Source organism: Lontra canadensis, unplaced genomic scaffold (genome assembly GCF_010015895.1).
Source record: "Lontra canadensis isolate GAN:19392208 unplaced genomic scaffold, GSC_riverotter_1.0 scaffold125, whole genome shotgun sequence".
Lineage (NCBI taxonomy): Eukaryota > Metazoa > Chordata > Mammalia > Carnivora > Mustelidae > Lontra > Lontra canadensis.
Genome location: NW_022631119.1, coordinates 2,072,073 through 2,093,859, shown reverse-complemented (window position 1 = coordinate 2,093,859; position 21,787 = coordinate 2,072,073). Strand labels below are relative to the sequence as shown.

Sequence of the window (21,787 nt, the reverse complement as noted above, 5' to 3'; positions counted from 1 at the left end):
CCTTTTAAGCACTGCTTTAGCTGTACCCCACATATTTTGGTATGTTATTTACTTCAATTTTGATCAGTTAAAAGCATTTTCTTTTTTTTTTTTTTAAGATTTTATTTATTTATTTGACAGACAGAGATCACAAATAGGCAGAGAGGCAGGCACAGAGAGAGGAGGAAGCAGGCTCCCTGCTGAGCAGAGAGCCCGATGCGGGGCTCGATCCCAGGACCCTGAGATCATGACCTGAGCCGAAAGCAGAGGCTTTAACCCACTGAGCCACCCAGGCGCCCCTTAAAAGCATTTTCTAATTGCCCTTGACAGATGAATTACTTGCTTGTATGTTTTCCCCCCAAGTGTTGGGATGTTTTCCTATTATCTTTCTCCTGTTGGTCCCTACTTTACTTTTATGATGGTCAACATGTTAGTTTTCTATTTCTATTTAACAAATCACCATACACTCAGTGACTTAAAAAACAGTCATTCATTATCATACTGTTCTATAGGTGAGAAATCCAGAACCTGTATGGCCAAGTTCTCTGCTCAGGTTTTCACAAGACTGACATGAATGTGTCTGCTGAAATGTGTTCTCATATGGAGCTCTGGATGCTCTTCTAAGCTCTTAGGGTTGTGGCAGATCAGTTCTTTGAGGATTTGGGACTGAGGCCATTGTCTTTTCCTTGCTGGCTATCAGCCAAGATCTATTCTCAGTTCCTAAAGTCACATGCATACCTTGCTGTGTGGTCCTGTTCATCTCAAAGCCATCAAGGGAGAATCTCCCTCAATCAAAGTCTGTCTCACACTTTGAGTCTCTGACTTCCACTGTCTCTGACTTCTAGACCCGAATAAGACCTCATGTATTTAGGGTTAGAATCACTAAGATAATGTCCTTTTCTTAGAGTCAGCTGTGCCATATAACCTAACTTCATCATGGAAGAGATATAGCATCATATTGACAGTTGGGGATTATATAGGCTTATACCCCAGGGGCAGGAATATTGGTGGGGGGGCATATTAGAATTCTCATACCATAGTCAGATAATATGACTTTGTATGTATGGGTTGTTTTGTGTGCTTTCATATGCTTTTTATAATTTTAATTATTGGGAATTTGTTAGAAGTTTGTTTAATGAGCACAGATATGTTCTATCCTGATGAAGTTCCATATGCATTTGAAAAGAATATGTATCTGCTGGGGCATCTGGGTGGCTCAGTGGCTTAAGCCTCTGCCTTCAGCTCAGGTCATGATCTCAGGGCTCTCTGCTCAGCGGGGAGCCTGCTTCCCTCCTCTCTCTCAGCCTGCCTCCCTGCCTACTTGTGATCTTTGTCTGTCAAATAAATAAAATAAAATCTTAAAAAAGAAAGAAAATACCAAATTTGTTTATAAATTCACCTGTTGATGAACATTGGACTGTTTTTAGTTTTTGCCTGTTACAAAGAAACGTTTTATAAACATTCATGTACAAGTTTTTATGTGAATGTGCATTTCATTTCTCAGATAGAAATACCCAATAACGCAATTGCTGGGTTTCATATTTATTTTTTTTTAAAGATTATTTATTTGAGAGAGAGAGAGAGTTGGGGGAGCGGGCAGAGAGAGTCCCAAGCAGACTGCACTGAGTGCAGAGCTGGTCACAGAGCTTGATCTCATGACCCTGAAATCACGACCTGAGCCAAAACCAAGGGTTGGATGCTTAACTGACTGTGCCACCCAGGCACCCTGCATATTCAGTTTTATAAGTAACTGTTAAATTGCTTTCCAGGCTAGGTGTGCTATCTCACACTGCCACCAGCTATGTATGAGGGATCAGGTTTCTCTGTACCTTTGCTGGTATTTGATGTTATCACTACTTTTTGTAAATCTGAGCCGATTTGTAGTGATCTGGCAGATTTGTAGTGATACTGCAGTGTGCTTTTAATTTGCATTACCTTGATGGCTAATGATACTTAGCATCTTTTTATGTGTTTACTTGCCATCTGTATATCTTCTTTGGTAGAAGGATGGGCATGTTGTTGTCCATTTTCTTTTTTTTTTTTAAAGATTTTTATTTATTTATTTGTTAGAGAGAGAGAGCACGCGAGCACAGGCAGACAGAGTGGTAGGCAGAGTGGTAGGCAGAGGCAGAGGGAGAAGCAGGCTTCCCGCTGAGCAAGGAGCCCAATGTGGGACTCGATCCCAAGACGCAGGGACCATGACCTGAGCCGAAGGCAGCCGCCCAACCAACTGAGCCACCCAGGCATCCCTGTCGTCCATTTTCTAATTGGATTTTTTAAATATTTGGTTTTGATGCACTTTTTATATTTTTAATACAATATTGTCAGCTATATCCGAACACAGTTATACTGGGAGTTAGGGTTTCAGAATATCAATTTTTAAAAAATATTTTGCTTATTTATTTGACAGACAGAGATCACAAGTAGGCAGAGAGGGAGGCAGAGAGAGAGAGAGGAGGAAGCAGGCTCCTCACCGAGCAGAGAGCCCAATGCAGGGCTTGATCCCAAGACCCTGGGATCATGACATAAGCCAGAGACAGAGGCTTTAACCCACTGAGCCACCCAGGCGCCCCTCAATATATCAATTTTGTAGAACTACCTTACAATCTAGCACACACCACGGATACCTACCCCCAAAGTCAAAAACTAATTCAAAGGGCTCCATGCACATCTATGTTTTTTTGCAGCATTATTTACAATCACCACATTGTGGAAGCAACCCGAGTGCTTATCGATGAATGGATAAAGAAATTTTAAAGAAGATGTCATATATATATACAACACACACATACTGGAATATTATTCAGCCATAAATAGAATGAAATCTTGCCATTTCCAACAACATGGATGGAGCTAGAGAGTGTTGTGTTAAGTGAAATAAGTCAGTCAGGGAAAGAAAATCACCATACGATTTCACTCATATGTGGAATTTACAAAACAAAACAAATGAGCAAAGGGAAAAAAGAGAGAGAGAGACAAACCAAGAAACAGATTCTGAACTATAACTGGTTTTGGAGGGACACAATTCGGTCCATAGCAATGCTCAAATTCACTACTCATCAGAGAAATGCCAATTAAAGCAATAAGGAGCTATCACTTCTCACTCATCAAACTGACAGAAATTCATAGGATTGAGGATATCATGTGCTGTCAAGAAGGCAAAGAGTGATTCTTTCAAACACTGGGGCTGAGGTGTGATTTGATAAAGCCTTTGTAGAAGTTATCATGGTATTAACCACTGAAGCGTCCAAAGCCCTTTATACGTCAACCCTGCAGTCCCACTTCTTGGACTCTATCCTAGAGAAATACTTGCTCATGTGAACAGAGAAGGCTGCTCATGGATATTCCTTGCAGAATTGTTTGTGGCAGCCAAAAGATAGGAATAATCTAAATATCCATCAAAAGGAGGGTCCTGATAGTAAACTCGGCAATCCCTGATGTAGCCCACCAGGCAGTTATTTTAAAAAGGAAGAGAAGGGGGTGCCTGGGTGGCTCAGTGGGTTAAGCCTCTGCCTTTGGCTCAGGTCATGATCCCAGGGTCCTGGGATCCAGCCCTGTGTCTGGCTCCTTGCTCAGCAGGGAGCCTGTTTCTCCCTCTACCCCTCTTTCTGCTCATGCTCTCTCTCTCTCTCTCTCTCACAAATAAATAAAATTAATCTTAAAAAAAAGAGATTATGCCTCCATCAGAAAGGGTGAATACCCAACTTTTGTAGCAACATGGATGGGACTGGAAGAGATTATGCTGAGTGAAATAAGTCAAGCAGAGAGAGTCAATTATCATATGGTTTCACTTATGTGTGGAGCATAACAAATAACATGGAGGTCATGGGGAGATGGAGAGGAGAAGGGAGCTGAGGGAAATTGGAGGGGGAGATGAACCATGAGAGACTATGGACTCTGAAAAACCATCTGAGTGTTTTGAAGGGGCGGGGGATGGGAGGTTGGGGGAGCTAGGTGGTGGGTATTATAGAGGGCACGTATTGTGTGCTTTCTCTCTCTCTGTCAAATAAATAAATAAATCTTAAAATTATTTTTTAAATTAGAGACCCAGTGTACTCCTGATTTAAATGAGACTCAGATTCTCAAACTCTTCATTTAAATAAGAAATCCAGTCCTATCATGGGTTATTGGAGAGTATTTCTTTTTTTTTTTTTTTTAAAGATTTTATTTATTTATTTGTCAGAGAGAGAGGGAGAGAGAGTGAGCACAGGCAAACAGAATGGTAGGCAGAGGCAGAGGGAGAAGCAGGCTCCCTGTCGAGCAAGGAGCCTGATGTGGGACTTGATCCCAGGACGCTGGGATCATGACCTGAGCCTAAGGCAGCTGCTTAACCAACTGAGCTACCCAGGCGTCCCTGGAGAGTATTTCTTGAGTGGGGAAGTATTGTTTTTCTCTTCTTAATCCACACATCCATGGATTTCATGCTAGTAATCTTCCGATTTAACGAAGAAAATTCAAAAGTACATCTTTCTTCCAGAAAATAAAGACATCATCACAAGGGTGATACAATAAATGGGTTATCAGAATTGAAGTCTCTAAGAGGTTAAAAATCATAATCATAGGACACAGTAATAATGTCACAGTGTGAGTGTCTAAATGTTTGTTTTCAGGGGTCAAAAATAAAATTTGCCAAACTAGTTCATGGTGTGGAATGAAATCTGCTCTCCTGCTGCTGTTTATTCTAGTGATACTCTCCCTCTTGTCCTGCTTGGGATATCTTTAGCCTCCCAGGACACAGAAAGGCCTACAGGTTCATTCCAGGGGCTGGAATCCCATGAGCTATCACTGAAGGAGAAAGGTATGTCTGAGAACATGGGAATGTACCCTTTGCACCATAAAAGAGAGAGGGGGATTATTCAGAAGCGGAATACAGAGCATTCAGTGTTGAAAATCTTCAGTACTAACAGGAAAAGATCATCAAGACCTGGTGGTAAGCAGAAAAACCGTGTGATATCAATGTGTGTAGACACAGTGCACATGGAAATGCATAGAAAAGTAACTAGAAAGAGTTACGACAAAATACTGGCAGCAATTAAAATGAAAATGATAAATAAATATGAATGAAATAAAATGAATAAAATGAAAACTAAAAAAAAATAATATCTTGACCAGCCATGAGGTGAGCTCCTCCATACTCCTTGTATTTCTTTATGAGGATGTATTTATGTGAATGTTGTGTAAATTAAAAATACCAAATAAATAAATAAACAGGTTTCAAGACCTAAGGGAAAAGGAAAATTGAAAAGTTACCTGACCTGGGGCCCTGGGTGGCTCAGTTGGTTAGGCATCTGCCTTCAGCTCCGGTCATGATCTCCCTGCTCTCAGGGAACCTGCTTCTCCCTCTCCTCTCTGCTTGTGCTCTCCCTCACTACCTCTCTCTCTCTCTCTCTCACTCTCTCAAATAAATAAAATCTTAAAAAAAAGTTACCTGACCCACTTGACCAGGGGGAGTTCTTCTGGAGAGTTAGGAACAATTAGTGAAGGTTCACATAGATGACTGAGCAAATAAACAGTCGAAGAAGATGAGAAGGAACAGGAGGAGGAGGGACAGGAGGGGCAGAATGTGGAGGAGAAAAAGGTGGGGGAAGAGAGGGAGAGGAAAATGAAAAGTAAGAAAAATCTGAAGGATTGCAGGCAAATGGGTTGCTTGGCGGCTGAATTAAAATATTAGTCCAGCCAGAGTATGTAATCAACATCATGGCCTAGTAATGGAGCATACTTAGACAGGCATAATGAAATGGAGAGCCTATAAATTGAGTTAAAAATTGTGATGTTTAGTAGTAGGGAGAGAGAATAGTGGGTAAGATTGTTAAATATGCATGTTTCATTATGGTAATTCAACTGATGATGTTTCAAGATACAAGACTATAAATATTGTTTGGTTTTATAATTACATGGTGGTAAAAACCATGTAAATGCCTGAGAGTGGAATACAGCTTTGGGTGAGTCAGAGAGCTAAAACAGAGAAGACTGACTGGCTTTCCAAGTTTCCTAGCACCATGTGACTTTTTTGGACCTGGCTGTTCATGCTGAAATGGGCCATCCTGACTCCACATGGCTTTGCAGCTGAATGTGACAGGCCCAGCTTTCTGGGCTGGTCTGAGGAGGGACAGGGATGACTGAGCCTCAAGACCCACTAACACAGCAGACAACCCAGCATAATCCCCTCTCCAAGTACATAACAATGAGCATTGTCCCATAAGCCCATGTAATCTATGAAGATACCCAGGATCATGGAGGAGAGAGACACAGCATCATGTCAGCTAAGATTAAGGTTAACTCTGGACTAAGACCTTTCTTTGTTGTTTCCTTCACTCATTATTTCCTCTAAACTGCCCAAAAAGATGGGTCTGTTGGGCATGAATTTCAAGTAAAAACCCCAGATGTACAAGAAATGTAACTCCATTTTCCAGCATCTTCATTGGTTAGGGTGGATTGAATTATGGTATAGATAGACCAGACACATGCTGTCACAACATATATTTTCTGCTCAACCATGGGAGGCAGTTGGGGAAAAAGAGTGACTGTTCCTAGAGTGGTTCAGAGACCAAGGCTGATGGGAGTTCTTCTTATGACATGTGGCCTTCAAATCACCGTGTGTGTCACTTGACCAGTCGGCTAGGGGAGGAAGAGTATGGGAGAGAGTGCCCATGGGGGTATTTAAAGACCAGAGTGGGTTGTGGCACACATCACTTCTGATCACATTCCACAGAGCCAAAGACCATCTCATGGCCACACAGGCGAACCTAGGACATGTGTAATGCTCCCAGGAAGATGAGTAATGCTCCCAGGAAGAAAAGTTGAGCTTTGGTAGAGTTAGCAGTCTTTTCCACAGCTCCTCAACCTCCTTTTTATTGATAATCCCTGTTCTTCTTGGCTACAGAAACTTAATTCTGCTAAGTCTAGGGTTTCTGGGTCTGAATTTGGGTTTGTTCATGAAGTTAAGGTACCAGTAAGAACCCCTAGGTGTTTTTTGTCCATGATGTCAGCCCAGATTTCTGTTTTCCTTAATTCTGGATGGCTCCTATGTTATCCCTGCTCCTCTTGGATAGTCACTCCCACCCTGGCACTTGGTATTCCTGTAGACTCCACCTCCTTTTCACCAAGCTGGGATATGGGCTATCCTACTTGGCTGTCTGAGGCCATTTCTTCCTAGACCTCCACACCAGGCAGCATATTTTCTTTGTGATCTTGGAACCTCTGTAGGACTTATTTGTAAAGAAGTAATACAAGTGGTATCTGGGATCTTTGACACCTCACCCCTTTCTTAGACACAGACCTTAGGGACCTCCTTAGGGATACACTTGCATCTAATCTCTCTTTCTCTACTTCCCCTATTCCACGAATAGGGGACCATTTACTTTTGACTGGGAGAGAGGTGGTCTTCATCAGCTCTCCCACTAAATCTATTGTTTATTTCTTGAAGTCTTTCCATTTTTCCCCCAACAGTTTGACTTTAGGATTCCCAAAGCTGGAGGAGATTACTGTTTTCCTAGAAAAAGCAGAGATAAGAAACACGGAGCCCCAGCATAACACAGGCACTGACTCAGAAACACACACATGCACCCATATGAGAAGCTGAAACATCCCCTTCGTTTTTATTGGTTTAAATAAATATTTTTCTGAAAGAGAAGCCCAGCATCAAAGAGTAAAGCACATCCAGAGCATGAAAGTGAGGATCCCCAAGGTGGATGAAGATGGCTCTAGAGGCCAAGAAGATGAAGTAGTATGATGTCCCTAGGCTAGTGGGTTGCTCAGATGTTGAGTTCCTTGGCTGATAAGTTTCTTGGCTAGAAGATGTCTCAGCTGTTGATTTCTTACATGGCGGCTGATTTGGCTGGTGTCTTGGTGGGTGGGTCCTATTTGGGGTGGACCTATGGAATACTGACCTGACCTTCACATAAATAGGGCATAGACATAAATGATGCCTAAACCGATGAGTATGGCGAATACATCCAACCAACCAGTTCGGCCTGAGTTGATGTAAGCGTCTTCCCACTGGCTGTTCTTGTTGGCCTGCCAGGTCTGTAGGGATAGGAACTTTAGATGTGGGTTCTTGAGTCCAGCCTTGTGACACCCTTGGGGAAGGGCTGGAGACCGATGGGCACTGAGGGGAAACCCCTACCCGGGTCCCAGGATGGAAGCAAGTGCAAGGGGCTTGTAGAGGGCAGGATGGGCCATGGCACAGGTATTGTTTTACCTTGTAAGTGAAGAATACAGCTATTAATCCCAGGGGAGGGAAAAGAAGTACAGCCAGGATGGTCAAACATATGTAATTCGGGGCATAAAATGCCAGTTCTTCAGGTGTCTGTGGTTCCTTTGGCGGCTTCTCAGGGGCCTCTGTAGCAGGTTGGGCCCCTGCAGCTGGTGGGGCCCCTGCATCGGCTGGGGCCCCTGCATTGGCTGGGGCTTGTTTTGGGGGCATGATCTTTCCACCCAGACAAAGACAGATCCCGAGTGTCTTGAAAACAGAGAGCCAAACCCACTCTACCTTCCCTCGTTCTAACCCAAGACTCCAGCATCCCAAGACTCCAGTGGTTAAAGGCCACTTCTTCACAATGGAGAAGCCAGCACCTCAAGTCCTGATTGGCTGTCTGCATAACAGGGCGTGGTCTCACGATTCTCTCGTTCTCCAGGACTTGCTTAGAGCTGGTTCAATCCTCTATCAGGACGGTGACTCCACCCGCCCTGATAGGGATTGGTTGGGAGCCATCGTAAGAACTGATCCTGGCTCCTCTTTGCTGGGGAACCCTATCTGTGGGCCTCACAGGAGGGCGGTAACCCAGTCGCCTCTCATAGAATGGTGGGAGAGAGGAAGTAGACAAGACCCGTAAGAAAACTAGGAGATTTCACAATCAGAAGGGGAGGAAAAGGAATAATGTCAATAATAGGTTACAAAATATTGAATTAGAAAAGAATTCTTTAGTCCATACTGACTGAAAGAAAGAGAAAGGAGGTGAAAAGAGAAAGGTTTTTTTTTTAAAGTAGAATGCCATCTAATAAGTGTGGATGGAATGATGGAAATGGGAATTCAACATGGTGGTAGGCAGAATTCTAAGATGGCCCCAAGAGTCCTGCTCCCTGGTGTACACACACATTTTCCCTGTTATTCATTCAAGTACTAATCTATGTGCTGCTGTGGAGGGGTTTGGTTCTTGGAGTTAAGTTCCCATCAGTTAACTTTAAGACAGTGAAAATATCCTCCATGGGACAACCATAATCCTGTGACTTCTTCAGTGGGACTGGGTCTTACCGGCAAAAATGACTCAAGGCCTGTGATGGAGTGCAGTCAAGGGAGATTCTCCATTCCTAGCTTGAAGATGGAGGAGGCCACATGGCAAGGAATGCAGGCAGCCCCTAGCTGAAGTGGCTCCCAACTGATACCCAGCAAGGAAACAGGACCTATTTTATATCTGTAAGAGCAAGGATCTGAATTCTGTCATAACCATATTTGTGTGGAAGAGGATCCTAGCTCCTGAGACTGGCCAACACCTACCTGGATTTTAGCATCGTGAGATTCTAAATGTTCTAGAGAACGCAGACATTCTGACTTACAGAACTGTGAGTTAATAACTAAGTTTGAGGGCGTTTGTTATCCATCACTAGAAAACTAGCAGCCGGGGGTGCCTGGGTGGCTCAGTGGGTTAAAGCCTCTGCCTTCAGCTCAGGTTATGATCCCAGGGTCCTGGGATCCAGCCCCACATCAGGCTCTCTGCTCAGCAGGGAGCCTGCTTCCCTCTCTCTCTCTGCCTGCTTTTCTGCCTACTTGTGATCTCTGTCAAATGGATAAGTAAATCTTAAAAAAAAAAAAAAGAAAAAGAAAACTAGCAGCCATTTCAAACACCATTGTCATTACTGACTCAGGGAAGAACTATCAATGGATGCTAATGCCGCTGGGTTTTAGTTGATATTTCCCTTCGCTGGTTGTTTCAGGGGAGTGGAGGGTGTGAGAAGCCAATCTGTAGAGACTTGTAAGTGGGTAGGAGATGACACAGTGAAGTCCACAAATATAGATTCCAGGGTGATTTGTCAAAGACACAACCATATTGAAGCCCAGGCGTGGACTTAGAAGCACGAAGAATAGCCCAAGGGACACACACTCCAGGGGCCAGGGAAGTCTTCAGGGAATGTCTTCGTGTGCAGAGTCTTTCAACCTCTGCCTGCCACAGAAGAATAGGCCTTGGGCGTGGAACACTGTCTGACCAAGAGCTAAAAAGCCCACACAGCCTGCAGGGTTCATCACCTCATGTGGGAATATCTCTCCCTATTTCAGGCTCATCATGTATTCCTTTGTTCTGCTTAAGTGCCTGTGCCCTCAGGCCCGACCCCAGCTTTTAGTATTTCAGACTCCATGAAGGAGGGATCAGGGTCCTTCTGCTGTGGCCCAAGAGGATTTCATAAAGGCCAATTGCACGCACTGCCCAGACACCCACTGTTGGAGCTGGTCCTGTGCTGTCCCTTCTTCATGTGAGCAGAAGTGTCTCCTCCAGTGCTGGACTGTATCCTGTCTTCCTTGGCAACTCTGAGACCAAGATTCAGTGGGCAGAAGAGTTTGGACTTGTATTTCTGGTGGTTGACATTGTGACGATCTTTGCTACCCTCCCCGTATTTCGAGCCCTCTCCTTTTATCGGTAACTCGTGCGTGGGTGATCTGCTTGACAGAATGAGTAATTAGCTCAGAGCATTTTAAGGGGCAAGCTGGATATTCCAGAGCAAAACATATGAAGTGAGGGGAGACAGAACTCAAGGTTGGGTAGGATGAAGAATGCAGATTGATTTCTGGCAGGTCCCAAGGATGGTGGGAACCTTGGATTGGGGATGAGGTCCTCTTGACTAGTGAATCTTTTGTCTGAGGTGGCTTTGATATGGTAACTTGATATGGTATTTCTGAGCTCAGGAATCCCTCATCAGCTGAATCCCTTGACTACCGTGATCTTTAGCTGGTGCGTCCCTTGGCTAGAAGGTTAGCTAACAAGAGACTGAAAATAGAAGGTGTATTTATGTGCATGTAATAACAGGTAAACTCAGGAAAAGCATTTGACCTGAATATGTCCTTGCTGTGTAACAGTTTGCTTCCCAGTTGGCTTTCTTGATATATTAGGGGATGATGGTGGAAAGAATGCATGGCTTTGTAGAATGAATTGAGAGTACTATTCAGGATCTCCATAAGATAAGAACTAGGACATTTTCCACTTCTAGAGCTCATTTCTGTGCAGAAATAGATACAAGAGTGGGGATGGGTTGTATATTCTGGAGGTTAGGTCTTGTGATGACGTCTTCATAGTGTAGACGGCAGCTGGGATTAACCTGGGAAAGTTATGATGACTAAAGACAGTGGACAGATTTGATGAATATTACCTCTTTACTGTCTATCTATTGTTTCTTGTTCTTTTTCTTATTTCATCCTTTTATGGAGGGCTGGGGGTAGGAAAATAATAAATGAAACAACTGGGATCGGGAGGGAGACAAACCATAAGAGATGCTTAATCTCACAAAACAAACTGAGGGTTGCCGGGGGGAGGCGGGTAGGGAGAGGGTGGTTGGGTTATGGACACTGGGGAGGGTATGTGCTATGGTGAGTGCTGTGAAGTGTGTAAACCTGGAGATTCACAGACCTGTACTCCTGGGGCTAATAATACATTGTATGTTAATAAAAAATAAAAATAAATTAAAAAAAAAAGAATTCAGTCAAGCCAACAGACACCATAGGTATTTGCAAAAGAGGGGATTTGAAACAGAGGTTGGCCACACAGGGATTGGAATCCTGTAAGAGCGAAAGAAAAAGACTAAGGTAACTCCATTCCTACTCCTAGAGCTGGGAGGACAAAACGAAGAGGTGGTGTTACAGGACTTAGAGAAAGGGGAGCTGCGTGGCTGATGCCCAGACCTCTGAAGATAAGGTACGTACCAATCAGTAGGTATTAAGACCACAAGCCCGTGATGCCCTGCAGTTCCTCCGACCTCCAGTGTGTGGCACTGCTGGCAGGCAAGGAGGGTGCCGGGAAGCAGGATGCCACCAACTGCTGATGACGACCCTGAAACATCAGTTCTCAAACTCTTTGGTTTCAAGACCTCTTTCACTCTTAAATTTTTTGAGAACCCTCCAAAAGCTTTCGCTTATGTGAGTTGTATCTACTGGCATTTTCTATATCGGGGTTAAAGCTGGAAAAATTAACTGTTTATTAATTTCAAAATAACAGTAAAAAACCTTTGCATGCTAATACAAGTAACAGTTTTGTCATGAAAATAACTATATGTTCCAAAACATTTGAGAGTGGAGTGGCATTGTTTTACATTTTTGCAAATTTCTTTAATGTCTAGCCGAATAGAAGATAACTGGATTCTCACACCTGCTCTGCATTCAGTCTGTTGCTGTGTATCACATAGCATGTAGCTCTTGCAAAACTATACTCATGAGAAAATGAGAGTGAAAAAACCAAATTAACATCTGTGTAAGGAAAATCCCAGTATTTCTTTCTGTTTGCCTCCTTTACTACTCATACAGAATACTCCACTCCTGACACTTCTGTTCACCAAATGTGTAGGGATCTTTCTGACAGCAAGCAGTTCAGTGGCGCTAGCTGGATGTCCTATGATTTAATTTGGACACTGTCTACCTGGACACAGTATCAGATCTCACAGGTTAAGGGCTCAGTCCCTGAAGACTGCTGCTTCTCTTCGCATGCCAATTGCAAGTAGTAGTAGTTTTACCCAAAACTTCTGCCCGACTTGGCAGACAAATTGGAGGTTCTTATGACCTCTTCCCCCTTAGGACCTCTGCACATAAAACTATATAACATCAGTGAAAAATATTAGAGAAGACCCAAATACAAGGAAGGATTAGACCATGTTCATGGATTAGAAACTGTACAGTAAAGATATCAACTCTCCCAACTGATCTATAGAACCTTTTTTTTTGGTTGGACATTGTTACACTAATTCTAAAATATATATGGAAATCCAGAGTCCTAAGAAGAGGCAAGGCAATCTTGAGGAGGAACACAAAGTTGGGAGACTTACAGTAACAAATAGCCAGTCTTACTAGAATTTTATAGTAACTAAGACATTGTGGTCTTGGTATTGAGTATAGACATGTTGGCTAATGCAACAGAGTCTAGAAACAGACCACACAGACCACAACAGAGTCTAGAAATGACCACATATATGTGGTCATTTGATTTATGGTAAAAGTGGCACTGTAGTTTAGTAGGTAGAGGATATAATTTTCAATAAATGGTGCAGGTTGAATTGCATATCCATATAGAAATAATTTATTTTTTTAATTTTTAAAAAAATTTGTTTATTTGAGAGAGAGAGAGAGAGAAAGAACACAAGCAGGAGGAGGGGAAGAAGCAGAGGGAGAAGCAGGCTCTTTGCTGAGCAGGGAGCCCGATGCCGGACTTGATCCCAGGACCCTGAGATCATGACCTGAGCCGAAGGCAGACACTCAATTGACTGAGCCACCCAGGCACCCCTGGAAATAATTTAATCTAGAGCCAATCTCACACTATATACAGAAATAAATTCCAGAATGATCACAGATCCGAATGTGGAATATAAAACAGTTGAACTTCTAGAAGATAGCACAGAAGACAATTTCATGGTTTTAGACAAAGCACAGATATCCTAAATAGGACACAAAACTAAACATGAGGAAAATGTTGGCAAATTGGACTACATTAAAATGAATAACTTCTATTCGTCCCAAAATGCCATTAAGAGAGTAAAAAAGGAAAGTCACAGCATAGGAAAATATACTTGTGCTATATATACCAACAGCCAATGACTTATACCTAAAAAAACATGTAGAATATCTATACCTTACAAACAAAAAGATATTTGGGGTGCCTGGCTGGCTCAGTCAGTGGAGTGTGCAATTCTTAATTTCAGGGTCCTGAATTCAAGCCCCACATTGGGCATAGACCTTACTTAAAAAAGATATCCAATAATTAGACATAAAACCTGTTTTTGAATGAGCAAAGGATTTCAATAGACATTTCTCCAAAGAAGATATACAAATGGCCAATAAGCACATGAAAAGATGTGCAACGTCATCGGTCATTGGAGAAATGCAGATCAGAGCCATAGTGGCATATCACTTCACAGCCACTAGGATGGCTATAATCTTTTTTTTTTTTCTTTCAAGAAAAATAACAAGTGTAGGTAAAGATGTGGAAAAATGAGAACTCTAATTCACTGCTGGTGGAAATGAAATGGTACAGCTTCTTTTAAAATGTAGGCTTTAGGGGCACCTGGGTGGCTCAGTGGGCTAAAGCCTCTGCCTTTGGCTCGGGTCATGATCCCAGGGTCCTGGGATCGAGCCCCACATGGGGCTCTCTGCTCAGCGGGGAGCCTGCTTCCCTTCCTCTCTCTCTGCCTGCCTCTCTGCCTACTTGTGATCTCTGTCTGTCAAATAAATAAATAAATAATCTTAAAAAAAATAAAATATAGGCTTTAGGGGCACCTGGGTAGCTCAGCTGGTTAAGCATCTGCCTTCAACTCAGGTCTTGATCCTGGGGTCCTGGGATCAAGCCCCATGTTGGGCTCTCTGCTCAGCAGTGAGCCTGCTTCTCCCTCTGCCTCTGCCCCTCCCCCTGCTTGTGCTCTCCCATTCTCTCTCTGTCAAATAAATAAAATCTTTTTTTTTTTTAAGATTTTATTTATTTATTTATTTGACAGACAGCGATCCCAAGTAGGCAGAGAGGCAGGCAGAGAGAGAGGGGGAAGCAGGCTCCCTGCTGAGCAGAGAGCCCGATGCGGGGCTCTCTCCCAGGACCCTGGGATCACAACCTGAGCTGAAGGCAGAGGCCTTAAACCACTGAGCCACCCAGGCGCCCCAAATAAATAAAATCTTTTTAAAAATAAATAAAATGTAGGCTTTATTATTATTCAGGCACGGCAAGGCCAACAGATCAGGAGATGACTGCCATCGAAAACATGGATCCTTACTCATAGTTCCTAAGAGGAAGGGGCACACCACGATGTGCAGAGCAACAGAAGTGCCAAGGTTAGTCAGGACACAGAGGAGGTGAGGGGATGACCTGAGTAAAATGCCTTTCTAGTGGTTTTGGCAGGAAAGGCATGCCAAAGCAGGGCAAGCAGGCTAAAGACTGACTTGTCTGAATAATTCCAGTGGGCTCTGGATGTGGAGGCTGTCTCTAGTCGTCTGGATTTACCCCCCTCCTCCCTCGTCTGTCAGCAGGGCTAGTGAAGAGCTGAGCCTTCACAGGGTGCAATTTCCAGTTAGAAGGTAAATAAGTTCTGGGGATATAATGTATAACACAGTGATTATGTGTTATATTTATATTATGTTACATTATCTATCATATACTTGAAAGTTGCTGAAAGAGTGGATCTTAAATGTTCTCACCACAAAAAAACATCATAATTATATGACATGATGAAGATGTCAGCCTTTGGCTAGGGTAATCATCTCAGGGTCCTGGGATCAAGCCCTGAACTGGGCTCCCTGCTCAGCGGGGTGTTATCCTTAAATACCTGACTTTAACACCGAGGTCATTAAAAACAAGTGAGAAACTCTTACCGACCAGAGGAGGCCTAGGAGACATGACAGTTAAGTATAAAGTAAGGTATGATAACAGCAAATATGTACAAAGCAGTATTTCCCCAAAACGTGATTCTGCTAAGTTTGTATCTTGCCCAGCTCATACTCTTAATTTAATATGCAAAAATGCTGCTTCAGGGGCGCCTGGGTGGCTCAGTGGGTTGGGCCTCTGCCTTCAGCTCGGGTCATGATCTCAGGGTCCTGGGATCGAGCCCTGCATCAGGCTCTTTGCTCAGCGGGGAACCTGCTTCCCCCTTTCTCTCTGCCTGCCTCTCTGCCTACTTGTGATCTCTCTCTCTGTCAAATAAATAAATAAATAAATAAATAAAATATTTTTTAAAAAAATGCTGCTTCAGTGAATTTAAATACAATAACCTTTTTTAGAATTGTACAAAAGAATATATACTTATGCCAAAAACCACTGTAAAAACACATACGGATACTCAGTGACTTTCAAGATCAAAAGAAATCAAGGCACTGCACAAAAATTAAATTCGTTAAAAGATATGAGATCAGATGACAAAATACATTATGCTGAAATCAGGAACATTTTGGTGCAAATAGATTACTAGTATTTATGCTATCTATCTATATGGGAAAATCTATTGAATGGGTAGAAAAGTGAGTAAAGTTCCATACTTTGAAAAAGATGTCTGTATATAAAGCTCTACACTTAACAGAAGGTCGAGTCCTTTGCTTACAATAAATGACAGTTATTTTGAAAATATGTTAGATGAACAGCAAGAGATATTAACAGATGTGTGCCAAATTTGAATATAAACAAAAAAAGCAAAGTAAAAAAATGAAAATATATTAATCACTAGAGATTATCAAAGTGCTCATCACTTTTATAATGTAATTAATCGGGGCACCTGGGTGGCTCAGTGGGTTAAAGCCTCTGCCTTCAGCTCAGGTCATGAACCCAGGGTTCTAGGATCGAGCCCCGCATCGGGCTCTCTGCTCAGCGGGGAACCTGCTTCCCACTTTCTCTCTGCCTGCCTCTCTGCCTACTTGTGATCTCTGTCAATAAAAAAAATCTATAATGTAATTAATCAATACAAATTAAGTAGATTATAGACATCCTAGTTTTACATTGAAATGGAAATATGAAAAATTAAAGTGTCTTAATTTTTCTTTAAAATTTTTTTATTAGAGAGAGAGGGTGGGCATGCGCAGGAGGAGGGGCAGAGGGACAAGCAGACTCCCCTCTGAGGGCAGAGCCCAATCCAGGGCTTGATCCTAGGACCCTGGGATCATGACCTGAGCGGAAGGCAGATGCTGAACCAACTGAGCCACCCAGGTGCCCCAGTGTCTTAAGATTTAAAATTTTTACCCACAGAAAAATTAATCTTCTGGTAAGTTGGATCTTAAATATTCTGGTGCTTCAAGTAGTGTGACATTTAATCTGAAATAGTTGTAAGCAGTATGGTATATAAATAACTTGTCTTATCAGTGTCAGGTTTGGATCTTCTAAACCCCATGCACAAATTTTGCTTAGTACAACCTTATCCAAATTTGAAAGTGAACTTGAGAGTTTTGTGTTTTTTTTTAACAATACACTGATGTCCTATAAAAGCAGTTTCAGGGGATGCCTGTTATGAGTCTGCCTTCGGCTCAGGTCATGATCTTGTGGTCCTGGGATCGAGCACTGCACCACGTTGGGCTTCCTGCTCAGTGAGGAGCCTGCTTCTCCCCCTGACGGCCCCCCTGCTTGTGCTCTCTCACCTACTCTGCCTCTCAAATAAATAAGCAAAATCTTAAAAAAAATAAAAATATGTTTCAGTAAGCTGAAGTCATTTTAAAATTATTTATTTATTTATTCAGAGGAAATTGTCAATATGGCAATTCTCTCAGTTGAAAACAAGATAAAGAAATTTTGAAAATATTATTGATGAATTTTCTTTCATTAAAGCTAGGAAAGTAAGATTGTAACAAATTAGTTATTAGTTACAAGTAAAATATGTTATAAGTTTTTAATAATAATTATAAGTAAAATATGTAAACTTAAAAATAACTATTTTTTTAAAAGATTTTATTTATTTATTTGACAGCAGAGATCACAAGTAGGCAGAGAGGCAGACAGAGAGAGAGGAGGGGAAGCAGGTTTTTTTTAATCATGAAGGGATATTCAATTTTGTCAAGCACTTTTTCTGTCCCAGTTGAGATAATTCTGTTTTCTCCCCTTCATTCTATTAATGTGGTGTATTACCTTGATTGAGTTTTGTATGTTAAACCACCTTGCATTCCTGGACTGAATCCCACTTGCTCATGGGGTATAATCCTTTTACCATGCTGCTGGATTTGGTTGGCTAGTATTTTGCTGAGGATTTTTGCCTTTGTATTCATAAGGGATATTAGTCTGTTCTTCTTTTCTCCTGATATCTTTGTACGGGTTTTGTTGTTTGTTTGTTTTAATATTTTATGTATTTATTTGACAGAGTGATCACAAGTAGGCAGAGAGGCAGGCAGAGAGAGAGGGGGAAGCTGAGCAGAGAGCCTGATGTGGGGCTCGATCCCAGGACCCTGAGACCATGACCTTGAGCCGAAGGCAGAGGCTTAACCCACTGAGCCATCAGGTGCCCCACTTTGTATGGCTTGATATAGGATACCATTGATCCCGTGGAATAAGTTAGGAAGTATTCTGTCCTCTTCTCTTTTTTGCAAGATTTGAAAAGGATTCATTTTTATTCTTTACACATTTGATAGAATTCACCAATGAAGTTTTCTGGGTCTGGGATTTTCTCTGTTGGAAGTTTTTGTTGTTGTCCTTTGGTTTGGCTTGGTTTTAAACTGATTTACTCTCTACTTGTTATTGGTTAACTCAGAATGTCTGTTTTCTTTATGAGTCAGTTTTGGTAGTTTATGGCTTTCAAGGAATTTGTGCATTTCATTTAGGTTTTTCTAATTTGTTGGTGTATAATTGTTCATAGTATTCTCTTATAATTCTTTTTATTTCTTTAAGGTTGGTGGTGATGTCTTCACTTTTGAAAGTATTTCTGATTTTAGTAATTTGGGTCTTCTCTTTTTCTTGGCCAGTCTAGCTTAAAAGTTTGCCAATTTTGTTGTTCTTTTCAAAGAACTACTTCAGTTTCATTGATTTTCTCTGTTTATTCTCGGTTTCATTTATTGCCTCTGCAATTTTTAGTATTTCTTTCCCTCTGTTTGCTTCTGGTTGAGTTTTTTCTTGTTTTTATAGTTCCTTAAGATGGAAGGTTAGGTTGTTGATTTGAAATATTTCTTCATTTTTTTAAAAAGATTTTATTTGTTTATTTGACAGAGAGAGATCACAGGTAAGCAAAGAGGCAGGCAGAGAGAGAGGGAAGCAGGCTCCCTTCTGAACAGAGAGCCCAACGCGGGGCTCGATCCCAGGACCCTGAGATCATCACCTGAGCCTAGGGCAGAGGCTTAACCCACTGAGCCACCCAGGCACCCCGATATTTCTTCATTTTTAATGTAGAAATTTACAGCTATAAATTTCCCTATGAATGCTGCTTTTTCCACATGCCCTAAGTTTTGGTATGTTGTGTTTTTGTTTTCCTTTACCTAAAAGCATTTTCTAATTTTCCTTTGATTTCTTCTTTGACTCCTTGGTTGTTTAAGAGTGTCTTGTTTAATTGCCACATATTCAAAATTTTCAGATGTTCTTCCCTTACTGATTTCTAATTTCATTCCATTGTGGTTGGAGAACATACTTTATATTATTTCAATGTTTATATTTATATATTTGGGTTTGTTTTGGTCTGACATTTGATCTGTCCTGAGGATGTTCCATGTGCACTTGTGCGGAATGCATATTCCTCTATTGTTGGGTGGAATGTTCTAAAGATAAAGATGTCTGTTAGGTCTAGTCAATATAAAGTATTGTTCAGGTCTTCTGTTTCCATTTTTGGAGTTGAGGTGTTGAAGTATTATTTCACATAGCCCACTATTTCAATAGCCCACCATAATTGTTGGGCTGTCTGGGTTCCTTCACTTCTGTTTTTGCCTCATATATTGTGGAACTCTGTGTTAGGTGAATATATGCTTATGACTGGTATATCTTTGATGGATTGGCTCTTTTATCATTACATAATGTCCTTTTTTTAAAAGATTTTATTTGTCAGAGAGAGAGAGAGAGAAAGAGCACACAAGCAGGCAGCAGCGGAGAGAGAACCAGGCTCCCTGCCGAGCAAGGAGCCCGATGCGGGACTCGATCCCAGGACTCTGGCATCGTGACCTGAGCCAAAGACAGCAGCTTAACCAACTGAGCCACCCAGGCATCCCTATAATGTCCTTTTTTATCTCATAATAATTTTTGTTTTAGGGTCTATTTTTCTTTTTTCTTTTTTTTTTCAAGATTTTATTTACTTATTTGACAGAGAGAGATCACAAGTAAGGAAGATAGAGAGAGAGGGAGAAGTAGGCTCCCCACCGAGCAGAGAGTCTGATGTGGAGCTTGATCCCAGGACCCTGGGATCATGACCTGAGCCGAAGGCAGAGGCTTAACCCACTAAGCCACCCAGGCACCCTGAGGGTCTATTTTTTTGATATTATGGTAGTGACTCCAGCTCTCTTTTGCTTACTATCTGTATGGAATATATTTTCCCGTCCTTTTACTTTCAACCTATTTATGTCTTTGGCTCTGAAGTGTAGACAGTATATATTTGGAGCATTTTTTTTGGAGTATTTTTTTTCAAGATTGATTTTATTTATTTATTTATTTATTTAATTTATTTATAGAGTGCAAGCAGGGGGCGGGGCAGAAGGTGAGAGAATCTCAAGCAGACTCCCCACCACCACTGCCACTCTTTCTCCCCCACCACCTATAAAAAAAACTTAATAAATTAGGAAAGTTTTTTGGCCATTATTTCTTCAAATATTCTTCATGCACTTTTCTTTTTTTTCCCATTTTATAAAATTTTTTATTAACATATAGTGTATTATTAGCCCCAGGGGTACAGGTCTGTGAATTGCCAGGTTTACACACTTCCCAGCACTCACCGTAGCACATACCCTCCCCAATGTCCATAATCACTCACTTTTCTTTCTCTTCTCTCCTTCTGATACTCCTGTTATGCATGTATTGATACATTTGGTGGGGTCCCACAGGTGTCTTAGGTGATGTTCATTTTTCTTCATAATTTTCTCTTTCTGTTTTTCAGCCAGGTAATCTCAAGTGATCTATTTCAAGTTCACTGTTTATTTCTTCTGTTTGCTCAATTCTGCTTTTGCATCTTTCTACTGAATTTTTCATTTCAGATAATGTCTTTTTTAACTCCCAAACTTCTATTTGGTTCCTTTTTATGATTTCTCTGTATTGATATTATGTATTTCACATTCTTATGGTTTCCTATAGTTCTTTGAGTCTATTTTAAATAGTTGATTTAAAAATCTCTAGCTGATAAATCTAATGTCTGAATCTCCTCAGGGATGTGTCTATTAATTTTTTTGAGAGTGAGAGTGTGTGTGCATGCTTGCACAATGTGGGGAAGAGGGCAGAGGGAGAGAGAATCTTAAGCGGGCTCTGCGCCCAGCGGACAAACATGTGGACTGGTATATTCCCAGAAATATGTGGGAGCTTTTCTACACCCTTGTTTCCCAAGCATCTCATTCCCCAGCTTTTCCTCTAAAGCTCTTTGGTTTGTCTGTGGTTTGCCCCAACTGTTTTCCCTCTAGCCTAGTTGTCCAACTTGCCTTGGACACCTCCCCCACCTCTAGCAGCTGCCTCATCTCTAAGATTGTTCTCAGTTAGAGGAAATAAAGGCAAGTCTTTTGAGCTGGTCTTTAAGGGGGCCACCAGACAGGTCAAAGCAACAACCATGATTCTTTGAGAATGAATTTTATATCTAGTACCTAGGATAGGTACTAAGAACTTGTACTGGGAATGTGGGCTGTTGTCTTCAAGGCTACAAGTGATGTGGGGAATGGTTCCAGGATAAATTAAAACACCACAAAGCTCCCTTACGGACACTGGGGGTTTTATTTTCACCTAATTAAGCATTTGCCTGCTTGCTATAAACCCTTGATTCTGATAAAGTTGATTTTGACAGTTTTTGTTGGTTTATTCACTGCTTTCACGGGGGGATGGGATTTTGAAATTTACTCTGTCATTCTCATGGACATCACTCTTAGTATATAACCTTTTGAAAGTGGCTTCTCTCCCTCAGCCTAACGACTCTGAGATGTATCCAAGTTGTTGAGTATATCACCAGTCTGTTCCACATAACTTCTGAGTAATATTCCAATGTATCGGTCTGTACAATT

General features: G+C 41.7%; 1 protein-coding gene across 1 annotated transcript in view; it reads left to right on the top strand.

The window, feature by feature from the left end:
• ATP4A (ATPase H+/K+ transporting subunit alpha) overlaps positions 1 to 21,787 on the top strand; it is a 70,881-nt gene that overhangs the window by 24,091 nt on the left and 25,003 nt on the right. Inside the window, exon 3 of the mRNA XM_032842052.1 lies at positions 11,793 to 11,879. The gene's annotated coding sequence lies outside the window, so the exon portion shown is untranslated. The remainder of the gene's footprint in view (positions 1 to 11,792; positions 11,880 to 21,787) is intronic.